The 12,127-nt window shown below is 35.2% G+C and overlaps 1 pseudogene; it reads left to right on the top strand.

Moving 5' to 3' along the window:
- The first annotated feature begins 334 nt into the window (after positions 1 to 334).
- Positions 335 to 1,243, top strand: LOC103269460 (annotated as a pseudogene).
- Positions 1,244 to 12,127: the final 10,884 nt, after the last annotated feature.

Raw genomic sequence — 12,127 nt, 5'->3', positions numbered from 1 at the left:
GGTTGTATCTACATTAGGAAGCATCTCATATGACTTAAGAAGGTAGGAATCTCAATGTAAAGGATGCCAGACTCCTAAAATGGAGAACAGTTATTTAAAAGCATAAATGGGAATAAAACTGTAGCTTTGAGAGCAGTATTTTGTTTTTCATTTTAAATTTGGAGAAATGAAGGGAATGAAGTTTACCCAGGACAGGAGACAGCTGAGAAGTGTTGTTTTTAGTTGAAGTGACAGATATGTCAAATATTTTTTGGCTAAAAAAGAACTAGGATCTGGATAGACGTTATAGTAACAACAATATATTCTGCTTCTTGACATACTGCAGGCCAGGGAGATGGAGAGTGAAAACAGCACAGTTGTGACAGAATTCATCCTCCTTGGTCTAACCCAGTCTCGAGATATTCAGCTCCTGGTCTTTGTGCTAATCTTAATTTTCTACCTCATCATCCTCCCTGGAAATTTTTCATCATCCTCACTATAAGGACTCACAGCTCCCCTCTATTTCTTCCTGGGCAATTTGGCCTTCCTAGATGCATTCTACTCCTTCATTGTGGCTCCAAGGATGCTGGTGGACTTTCTTTCTGAGAAGAAGGTAATCTACAGAGGCTGCATCACTCAGCTCTTTTTCCTGCACTTCCTTGGAGGAGGAGAGGGATTACTTCTTGTTGTGATGGCCTTTGACCGCTACATCGCCATCTGCCGGCCTTTACACTATTCAACTGTCATGAACCCCAGAGCCTGCTATGCAATGCTCTTGGGTCTGTGGCTTGGAGGCTTTGTTCACTCTGTTATTCAGGTGGCTGTCATCCTACACTTGCCTTTCTGTGGCCCAAATCGGCTAGATAACTTCTTCTGTGATGTCCCACAGGTCATCAAGCTAGCCTGCACCGACACGTTTTTGATGGAGCTTCTGATGGTCTTCAACAGTGGCCTGATGACGCTTCTGTGCTTCCCGGGGCTTTTGGCCTCCTATGCAGTTATCCTTTGCCGTGTGAGAGGGTCTTTTTCTGAGGGGAAGAACGAGGCCACGTCCACATGTACCACCCATATCATTGTTATATTTCTCATGTTTGGGCCTGGCATCTTTATCTACACTCGCCCGTTCAGAGCTTTCCCAGCTGACAAAGTGGTTTCTCTCTTCCACACAGTGATCATTCCTTTGTTGAATCCTGTAATTTATACCCTTCGCAACCATGACGTGAAGGCCTCCCGGAGGAAGTTGTTTAATCAGCACTCACTCTAAAGAAAGGGGGAAAATAATTAGAAAAGGCTGTGAAATTTTATTTGTAATGTATTTCTTTTCAAATGCTGCAATTATAGGGCACCGCCCATTTGTCAAGACTATTGTAGACACTGGAGAAAGAGTTACCAATAATACAGATAAAGTCACTGCTATCATGGATGTTCAACCTATTGGAAATAGATAGTCATTAAGGTAGAAAATAAACAGTATGGTTTCAGAAAGAGATGCTATTCTAAAAACAAAAAGAAAAGTGATAAATTTTGACTCTGGTTTTAGGGTAACCAATTTACTTTTAGCCATCAAGTCAGACCATCTGAAGGAGCTGACATTTTGGCTGATATTTGGATAAACTAAAAAAAAAGCTTACCATGCAAACATTTGGAAACAAGACATTCTAGACAGAGGGCACATGTAGAGAAAAAAACCTAAAGATGATAATGAACTTGGCATATTGAAAGAATACAACAATGTCCAAGTTAGCTAGAATATAGTAAGTGAATATGAAAATAATTATCCTTAGAGTTGTAGATACTGGTAGTCTAAAATGTACATGGTCTACAAAGTAACTGTAACCATTTTAATTTTATTACTATTGCAAGAAATCATTCTAAGGCCTCAGGCAACAGAGTGATTCCTCTAATACAGATTCACAAATTACTTAGTGCTATAAACTCAAAATTTTGTGTAGATATCAAAGATTTAAAAATATTAAGAAGAAAATATTTACTTGTTAAGTATATTTTGAAAGAAATTAAACTACATATTTTCTTCCATAGTTAGACAGAAAGAGGTAAAAAGGTACTGAAAATATATTTTACTTTGCTTTTTTCTAGAGCTTCATGATAAATTCTAGCAAATTTTTATGATTTGCAAATGTATGTTTGATCTTATCACCAATTGATTTCACTCTGAGAATAATAATGATAGTTTTTTGGTAGACCAATCAGAATTCTGTGTCAGAGGGTCAATACTATTCAAGTTAAACAAAACATAACTTAATTTAGGGAATTAGGTGGTCACAGAATGTTTGACAAGACTGAAAGAACAGACTCTAGGCTGGGCATCCGGAAATAACTTCCAGAAAAACACAGAAGACCTAAGTTGTCAAAGGAGTTGTTCTTGCTGTAATCTTAGCCCTCTGTTATCTGACAAATACCACCACTTTACTCATGTACCTGGGATCAAGATGAAGATCCAGAGTCGCCACATACTTATCAATTCTTTCCCAGTAAAACAGAAGCCTTCTGCCTTTCTGCCTAATTAACTTAAGCAAAATTCAACTTTCACTTGAGTATATTGAATAGGCAGCAACCAAAACATATCTGGAACTCCAAATGCGAAGAGCTCTAAAATTAATTTTTTAAATTTTTTTAGTTTTTAATAATAATCAAAGCTGAAAATATGAATATAAATCACGTACCTGGCAAAAATATTCAGACTAAAAAAAAAAAAGTGGTCTCAATCCTCAAATAATCCTTCTCCATGATCACACTGCTTATTATCTTGTTTCCTGTTTCACTGAGAAAAGGGGCACAAGAGAATTCCTCAGCTTCCTACTACTCCAACTACCCATCCACCTGCCTCTATGACCAAGTTTCCTTTAATATTTCCTGAGACTGGGTGACCTGATACTACTCCTGTGAAAGTCAACCCCTCCACCTGTGCAACAGATTCCATGTCCTTCCTACTCAAGGTGATTACTCTGGTAATTCTTCTGTCTCTCATCTATATCATTAACTTTTTCCTCCTTATTGATTTTTTCCTTTAGCTTATAATCACATTTTTTATTCCAAATAAAAACTTTTTGACTCCTTTCTTCCTCTATTTGTTACTTAATGTGTCTTTTGTGGCTCCAGATAAATTTTAGGATGTTTTTCTATATTTTAAAAAATGTCATTAAGATTTCAATAGGAATTGTGCTAAATCTATAGATTGCTTTGGGTGGTATGAACAATTTAACAATATTAATTGCTCCATTTCATTAACATGAAAAGTCTTTCCATTTATTTGAGTCTGTTTTAATTTCTTTCATCAATGTCTTATAGTTTTCAATGTACAAGTCTTCTACCTCCCTGGTTAAGTAAACTCCCAAGTATTTTATTATTTTTGATTTTATTAGAAATGAGATTATTTTTAAACTTCTCTTTTAGACAGTTCTCTGTTATTGTATATAAATGTAAATTATTTTTTAACAGGTTTTAACATTTAGAAATATTTACTTGACATATAGAGATGGAATACATTCAAGATGTACACAATTATAATTAGACATATGTATATGTTGTGCAATAATTACCACAATCAAATCAATTAACACATCCCTCACCATCCATGTTGTACATTAGATATCCAGAATTTGTCCGTTTTATACCTGAAAGTTTGTACATTTTGACCACACCTCCCCTATTTCTCCCACCCTGCATCCTCTGGCTACCAGTGTTCTACTCTCTGCTCTTATGAATTTGTTTTTTTCAGATTTCATATCTAAGTGAGATTATATAAGTATTTGTATTTCTATGTCTGGCTTATTTCATTTATCATAACATTCATAGGTTCAGTACAGGTTCATCTATGCTGTTCAAATGGAAAAATTTCTTCTTTTTTTTATGACAATGATATTCTATTTCATCTATGAGCTGCAATTTCTTTATCCATTCAACTGTAACTGCACACTTAGGTCGTTTCCATATCTTGGGTATTGTGAATAATGCTGTAATAAACATAGCAGTACAGCTATCTCTTAGATGTACTTATTTCATTTTCTTTGGATATATACACCTAGAAGAGGAATTGCTAGATCACCTGGCAGTTTTATTTTTCATTATTTGAGTAACTTCCACATTGTTTTCCATAACGTCATATACCAATTTACATTCCCACCAGAAGTATAAGAGGATTCCCTTTTCTCTACACCCTCACCAAAATTACTATCTTTTGTTTTTTTTATAATTGTCATTCTCAAGGGGTGTGAGGTGATATGAGGGGGGACCCCCCAAAAGCCCCAGAATTTATTGATTAAAAAGTGCATTTATTCTTATATGTTTAAACTTCAATGACCTTCAAAGTACTCTCTGTTTGATGTACTACACTATTGACACACTCTTTTCACTGCTCAGAACAGTTTTTGGACTAGTCAATTTTGATGACTTTTAGTGTTTTGTTTCACCTCCTCACATTTGCAATGTTTCCCTTTGAGGACTTTTTTTCATCAGGGAAACAAAAAGAGTTACTTGGATAAGATCGGGTAAATAGGGAGGGTGTAGGGCAAGGAAAAAATTGCTGAACACTCAGCGTGGTGTGGGCAGTTGCGTTGTCAAGGTGGAAGAACTCGTCACCTGTTTGCCACAACTGGGGATGTTTCTTCTACAAATCGTGATGCAATCTTCTCAAAACTTCCAGGTAAAAACTTGGGTTGACCATTTGACCCAGAGGAACAAATTTCTTTGGTTGACTGTTTGACCCGGAGGAACAAATTCCGAGTCTACTACAAGGGGCTCACCATCCAAAAGATAATTCCAGTTTTTTGGGATCTCCCTCATATCTTATTATAGTTTTAATTTACATTTTGCTGATAATTGATGAAATTGAGCAGTTTTTCACATATCTGATGGCTAATTCTGTGTATTTTTTGGGAATATGCCTTCGGATCATTGCCAATTTTAATCAGATTATTTGTTTTTGCTGTTTTTTGTTGTTGCTGCTTTTTTTTTAAAAAATGATATTGAGTTGTATATATGATATATTATGGATTTTAACTCTTTTATCATATATATGGTTTACTAATATTTGCTCTCATTCTGTATGATGCCTTTTCTTTTAGTTAATTGTGTCCTTTGCTGTGCAGAGGATTCTTTGGTTTTTTTGTAGTCCCACTTGTTTGTTTTTGTTGCCTGTGCTTTGTAGTCATATCCAAAAAATGATTGCCAAAACCATTGTCAGGGAGCTTTTCCCTCATGTTTTCTCTCAATAATTTTACAATTTTAGGTCCTACATTTAAGTAGGTAGCTTTAGCATGTGTCACAAGATAAGAATTCAATTTCTTTCTTTTGCATATGGATATCTAGTTTCCCCACACTATTTATTGAAGAGACTTTTCTTTCCTTGTTTTATTATTGACCCTTGTTAAATGTTAGCTGACCACATGTACGTGGTTTTATTTTGGGGCTCTCTACTCTAATCCATTGATAAATGTGTTTGTTTTTATGACAGTGCCATACTGCCTTTGTTACTATAGCCTCGTAATAAAGTTTGAAATAAATAGCTATGATGCCTTCAGTTTTGTTCTTTTTATTCAAATTTGCTTTGGCTAGTTGTCGTCTTTTGTGATTACAATTTGTTTTTTCTGTTCTGTGAAAAATATCATTGATGGGGAAAAGGGAACACTTCTACACTGTTGGTGGGAGTGTAAACTAGTACAATCTCTGTGGAAAAGAGTGTGGCGATTCCTAGAAGATCTAAAAATTGACCTTCCATATGACCCAGCAATCAATCCTCCTTCTGGGAATATATCCAGAGGAACTCAAATCATTTTATGAAAAAGATATATACACATGCTTACTACAGCATTATTCATAATAGCAAAACCATAGAGCCAACTGTGCTGCCCATTGAAAGTGGACTGGATTTTAAAAAATGTGGTATGACATTTTTTTCCCCCACACTATTTATTGAAGAGACTTTTCTTTCCTTGTGGTATGACATTTAGTTGCAGAAAAAGCTTTTGATAAAATCCAGCACCCCTCCTTGATTTAAAACCCTTGAACATTTAGGCATACGGGGAACATACCTCAAAATAGTAAAAACCATTTACGAGAAACCCACAGCTAGCATACTCCTAAATGGACAAAAATTGGAACCAATTCCCCTGAAAACTGGAACTAGACAAGGATGCCCACTCTCACCCCTCCTGTTCAACATAGTATTGGAAGTCCTGGCTAGAGCAGTCAGAGAAGAGGAGGCAATCAGGGGTACCCAAATAGGAAAAGAGGAAGTCAAGTTATCTCTCTTTGCAGATGATATGATTGTGTACCTTGAAAACCCAAGAGAATCTGTCAAAAGCCTCCTTACATTGATAAAGGCCTTTGGCAAAGACTCAGGATACAAAATAAATGTACAAAAGACAATCGCATTTCTCTACACCAATAATAAACAAACAGAAACCCAAATAAAAACACAATTTCATTCACAATAGCCACAAAAAAAAAAAAAAAAAAAGAAATACCTTGGCATCTTCCTAACCAGAGATGTGAAAGACCTTTACAATGAAAATTACAAAACACTGCTCAAAGAAATCAAAGAGGACACAAACAAGTGGAAAAATATCCTATGCTCATGGACTGGAAGAATCAGCATTGTGAAGATGTCCATCTTACCTAAGGCAATCTACAAATTCAATACAATACCCATCAAATTACCAGCAACATTCTTGTCAGACCTGGAAAAAACAACATAGGAATTCATATGGAAACACAAACTTCCAAGAATAGCCAAAACAATCCTCAGCAAAAAAACAAAGCAGGTGGTATCACATTACCAGACTTCAAACTTTACTATAAAGCTACAATCATCAAAACAGCTTGGTATTGGTACAGGAACAGGCATATAGACCAATGGAATAGAATTGAGATTCCAGAAGGAAAACCTCAATTTCTCAACCAACTCATCTTCCACAAAGCCCCCACCACCTACCACTGGGGAGAGGAGAACCTATTCAGTAAACGGTGCTGGGAAAACTGGCTGTCCACATGCAGAAGATGAAACAGGACCACTATCTATCCCCATGCACAAAGGTTAACTTCAAATGGATCAGAGACCTAAATGTGAAACCTCAAACCATAAGAACCTTAGAAAAGGAAGGAAATACCCTCATGGAAATCGGAACTGGCATCCAATTCCTGAACAAAACCCAAAACCCACAGGTCATAAGAGAGAAGATAGACAAGTGGGACCTTATTAAACTGACAAGCTTCTGCAAAGCCAAAGAAACCATCAAGAAGCAGGGAGACAGCCTACAGACTGGGAAAAAGCATTTGCCAACTCCAGGTCTGACAAAGGCTTAACATCCTGGATCTACAAGGAACTCAAACATGCTGAAAAGAAAAAAACAAACAACCCCATTATAAAATGGGCAAAAGATATGAACAGACACTTCACAAAAGAAGACATCCGAGCAGCCAACAAACACATGAAGAAATGCTAAACCTCACTAATCATCAGGGAGATGCAAATCAAAACCACACTGAGATACCACCTAACTCCAGTCAGAATGGCAATTATCAATAACTCAAAAAATAACAGTTGCTGGAGAGGGTGTAGTGAAAAGGGAACACTTCTACACTGTTGGTGGGAGTGTAAACTAGTGCAACCTCTGTGGAAAGCAGTGTGGCGATTCCTAAAAGCTCTAAAAATCAACCTTCCATATGACCCCGCAATCCTCCTACTGGGAATATACCCTGAAGACCTCAAATCACTCTATAAAAAAGATACCTGCACACATATGTTTATCGCAGCATTGTTCACAATAACAAGAACCTGGAAACAACCATGCTGTCCATCAAAAGAGGACTGGATTAAAAAAATGTGGTACATATACACAATAGAATACTACACAGCCATAAAAAGAACAAAATCACGAATATCGCAGCAACCTGGATGGAACTAGAGTCAATAATACTGAGTGACCTCTCACAGAAACAAAGATCCGAGTATCACATGTTCTCACTCATATAATGGACCTTGAACATCCAATGTAATACTATAAGAAAATGACTGACGGTACTGGGGAACTATGGGGGGGATGGGAGATGGGATTAACAGTCACAAATATCTGTCTGGGGATGGGGAAACACCTCTTATCAACAGGGTGCCTGAATGAAACATAATTGTACACCTAACCCTTAACTGTACCCCACAAAATCATAATAAAAAATATTGATTAAAAAAATGTGGTATGTATACACGATGGAATATTACACTGCCATAAATAAGGACAAAATTGTGAACTTTGCAGCAACTTGCACAGATTTAGAGTCTATAATACTCGGTGATCTATCACAGAAAAAAGAACTGAGTACCATGGGCTCTCACTCATAAGTGGACCCTGAACAATTATCCTAGTATTACAAGAAAGGGATTGGTAGTAGTGAGAAACTGCCAGGTGAGAGGAGTCATACTTCATTAATAAGGGTACCTGATCTCAAACTAGGTGAAGTGGGGACCAAAGGAGGCCCAAACTTTACCTGTATGATGACCGTTTGTATACCTAACATTGAATAATACCCCACATCTTTAAAATAAAAATAAGCCATTGAAATTTTGATGGAAATTGCATCGAATCTGTAGATGAATTTGGGTATTTTGGACATTTTAGCAATATTATTTGTTTCAATTTATGTACACAGATATATTTTCCTTTATTTTTGCCGTTTTCCATTATTTAATCAATGTATTAGTTTTTGGTGTACAGATATTTAGCATCCTTGGTTAAATTTCTTCTTAAGTATTTTCTTTTATCTTTTGTAGTTATCATAAATGAGACTGTTTTCTTAACTTCATTTTCACATAGTTCATTTTTAGTGTGTAGAAATCCTACTGATTTTTGTATGTTGATTTTGCAACCTGCAACTTTGCTGAACTCATTTATTAGTTCTAATACTTTTAAAATAAAATCTTTAGGGTTTTCTCTATATAGAATCATGTCATCTGCAAATAGAGACAATTTTGCTTCTTCCTTTCCAGTTGGATGCCTTTTCGTTCTCTTTCTTGCTTACTTACTCTGCCTAGTACTTTTACTACTATATTAAACAGAAATGGTGAGAGTAGGCATTCTTGTCTTGTTTCTGATCTTAGAGGAAAAGTCTTAAACTTTTCACCACTGAGTATGGTTTTAGTGATGGGCTTATTTTATTTGACCTTTATTGTGTTCAGGTAAATTCCTCCTATATCTAATTTGTTGAAAGTTTTTATCATGAAAGAATGTTTACTTTTGTCAAATGCCTGTTCTGCATCTACTGAGTTGATCATATGGTTTTTGCCTTTAGTTCTGCCAATGTGGTCTATCATATTTATTGTTTTGCATATGTTCAATCATTCTTTGCACTTGATTATGGTGAACATCTTTTTAATGTGCTTTTGAATTCAGTTTGCTAGTATTTTTGCATCACTGTTCATCACAGATATTGGACTGTACTTTCATTTTCAAGTCCTTCTGTAGCTTTTGTATCAGAGTAATGCATGCATCATAAAATAAGTATGGACCAGTTTTCTCCTCTTCAAATTTTTGGAAGTATTTGAGAAGGATTAGTATTAGTTTCTTTACTATTTGGTGAAATTTAAAAGTGAAGTCATCAGGTCCTGAGCTTTCTTTGATGGGAGTTTTTGTATTACTGATTCAATCTCCTTATTTCTTATTGATCTGTTCAGATTTTCCTATGTCCTCATAATCTAATTTTGGTAGATTGTACTTGTCTAGAAGTGTATCCATTTTTCCATGTTATCCAATTTGTTAGAATATAGTTGCAAAATTTACACAAATTAAGATTCTTTTTCTATGTATTTTGACATAGCCATAATGACATATATTAATTATTACAGTATCATACAGAATAACTTATCCACTTTAAATATTTCTTATGCTTATATTATTCAACTATCCACTCTTCCCTCATACCTTTGGCGGCCACCATATTTTTGCTGCCTATTATCTACAGTCTTAATTATTTTCAGAATGTCATATAATTGGAGTCATATAGTATATAATATTTCAAGACCGGCTTCTTTAAGTTATTATGTGTCTAAGATTTATACAAGCTTTTCATGGCTTGATAACTCAGTTGCTTTTTATTGCTGAATAATATTCTATTGTGTAAATATAGCACAGTTTTTTTATTCAAGTACCCATTGAAAAACATTGTGGTTACTTCCAATTTTTGGCTATTAGGACTATTAGGAATGAAGTTTCCACAAACATTCATGAATAGGTTTTTGTGTGGATATAAGTTTTAAAATCAGTAGGGTAAATATCTAGGAGTATTGTCATATGGTAAGACTACGCTTAACTTCATAACAAACTTCCAAACTGACTTCCAAAGTGAATGTAACATATGCATTCCCACAAGTAATGAATTAGTGTCCTGTTGCTCTATAATCTTGACAGTATTTGGTATTGTTAGCTTTCTGAACTTTAGCTTTTCTAAGGGGTATTTAGTGGTTTCTCCTTGTTGCTTTCATTTGAAATTCCTTAATGACAAATTATTTTGAGTATCTTTTTGTATGTTTATTTGTCATTTGTTTAGCTTCTTCGATGAGGTGACTTTCTTATATTTTTGCCCATTTTAACTTGGATTATTTGTTTTTCTATAGCTGAGTTTAAGAATTTCTTTGTGTATTTCAGATTGATGTTCTTTATCAGATATGTATCTTGCAGATATTTTTGTCCTAATTTGTGACTTATCTTTTTTATCCTTTAACTGTTTTAGACAGCAGAGTTGTTTTTAATTTTAGTAAAGTCTGTCAACCTAAAGTAATAAAAAGAGCCAGAATTTAGTTTAAAGAGATTTGACTCAAGTGTAAAGCTTGTGGACAGTCAATTTGAGAGCAGATTCAAAAGAATGAGAGTCAGTGTCCCAAAGAGTAGAAGTTTGGGATTGTTTATATAGACAAAATTTAGGGAAGTTTAACAGAATTTCAGTATTTTTCTATAAAGGCTTAATGCAGCAACAATGATCTGAGTAGTCAAAGTGGCCTTTTTCTTCAATAAAATAAGTTATTTTTCTTTTGGGGAAAGTTGTATTTAACAATTCATACTGAAGATGTAAGAGTTATGAAATCCTTTGCACTTTCTGTTCGAAGTTGCATACAAGACAACAAAGAAGGCAGTTAATTATTAACAAAGATTAATGATTTGAAGGGGAGAAGTTCTTGTTTCTGGTCTCTACTAGTCATTTACAGAGTAAGAATGATGAGAAAGAGAGTTAATCTATCATTTCTTCTTTTTTTCTTCTTTTTCATTTTCTTTTTTGATTTATTTTTAATTTTAAAGATGTGAGGTACAATTCAGAGTTAGGTATACAAATGTTAATTATGCAGGTACCCTTGTTGATTAGGTGTGCCCTCCACTCCTCTGGCAGATTCTCATTACTGCCAATCCTACCCCCTTCCCCCAGCGGTTTCCCCTACTACTAGACCTTTTCTTATAGCATTACGATAATCAATCCAGGTCCACTTATGAGTGTGAACATGTGATACTCAGTTCTTTATTTCTGTGATAGATCACTCAGTATTATAGACTCTCAGTCCATCCAAGTTGCTGTGAAGTTCATAATTTTGTCCTTCTTTATGACTGTGTAATATTCCATCAGGCATATGTACCACATTTTAAAAAATCCAGTCCTTTTTGATGGGCAGCATGGTTGGTTACATATTTTTGTTATTGTGAACAGTGTTGTAGTAAACATACATGTGCAGGTATCTTTTTCACAGAATGATCTGAATTCCTCCGGGTATATTCTCAGTAGGTTGATTGAAGGGTCACAGGGAATGTCGATTTTTAGATCTTTTTTTTTTTTTTTTTTCAGTAGCTAGGTTTTTAATTTTTTTTTAAATCAATATTTTTTATTTTGATACTGTGGGGTACAGTTTAGGGTTAGGTATACAAATATGCTTCATTCAGGCACCCTTGTTGATAAGGGGTGTCTCCCCATCCCCAGACAGATATTGACTACTGTTAATCCCACCTCCCTTCCCCTCCCCCCCATAGTTTCCCAACTGTCAGTCTTTTTTTTTTGTTAGTATTACGGTGGATGTTCAAGGTCCACTATATGAGTGAAAACATGTGATACTCAGATCTTTGTTTCTGTGAGAGATCACTCAGTATTATTGACTCTA

The sequence above is a fragment of the Carlito syrichta genome, unplaced genomic scaffold, assembly GCF_000164805.1.
Source record: "Carlito syrichta isolate Samal-C Ts95f unplaced genomic scaffold, Tarsius_syrichta-2.0.1 Scaffold309265, whole genome shotgun sequence".
Classification (NCBI taxonomy): Eukaryota; Metazoa; Chordata; class Mammalia; order Primates; family Tarsiidae; genus Carlito; species Carlito syrichta.
The sequence above is the reverse complement of the archived record's forward strand: the minus strand, read 5'-3'. Positions and strand labels throughout refer to the sequence as shown.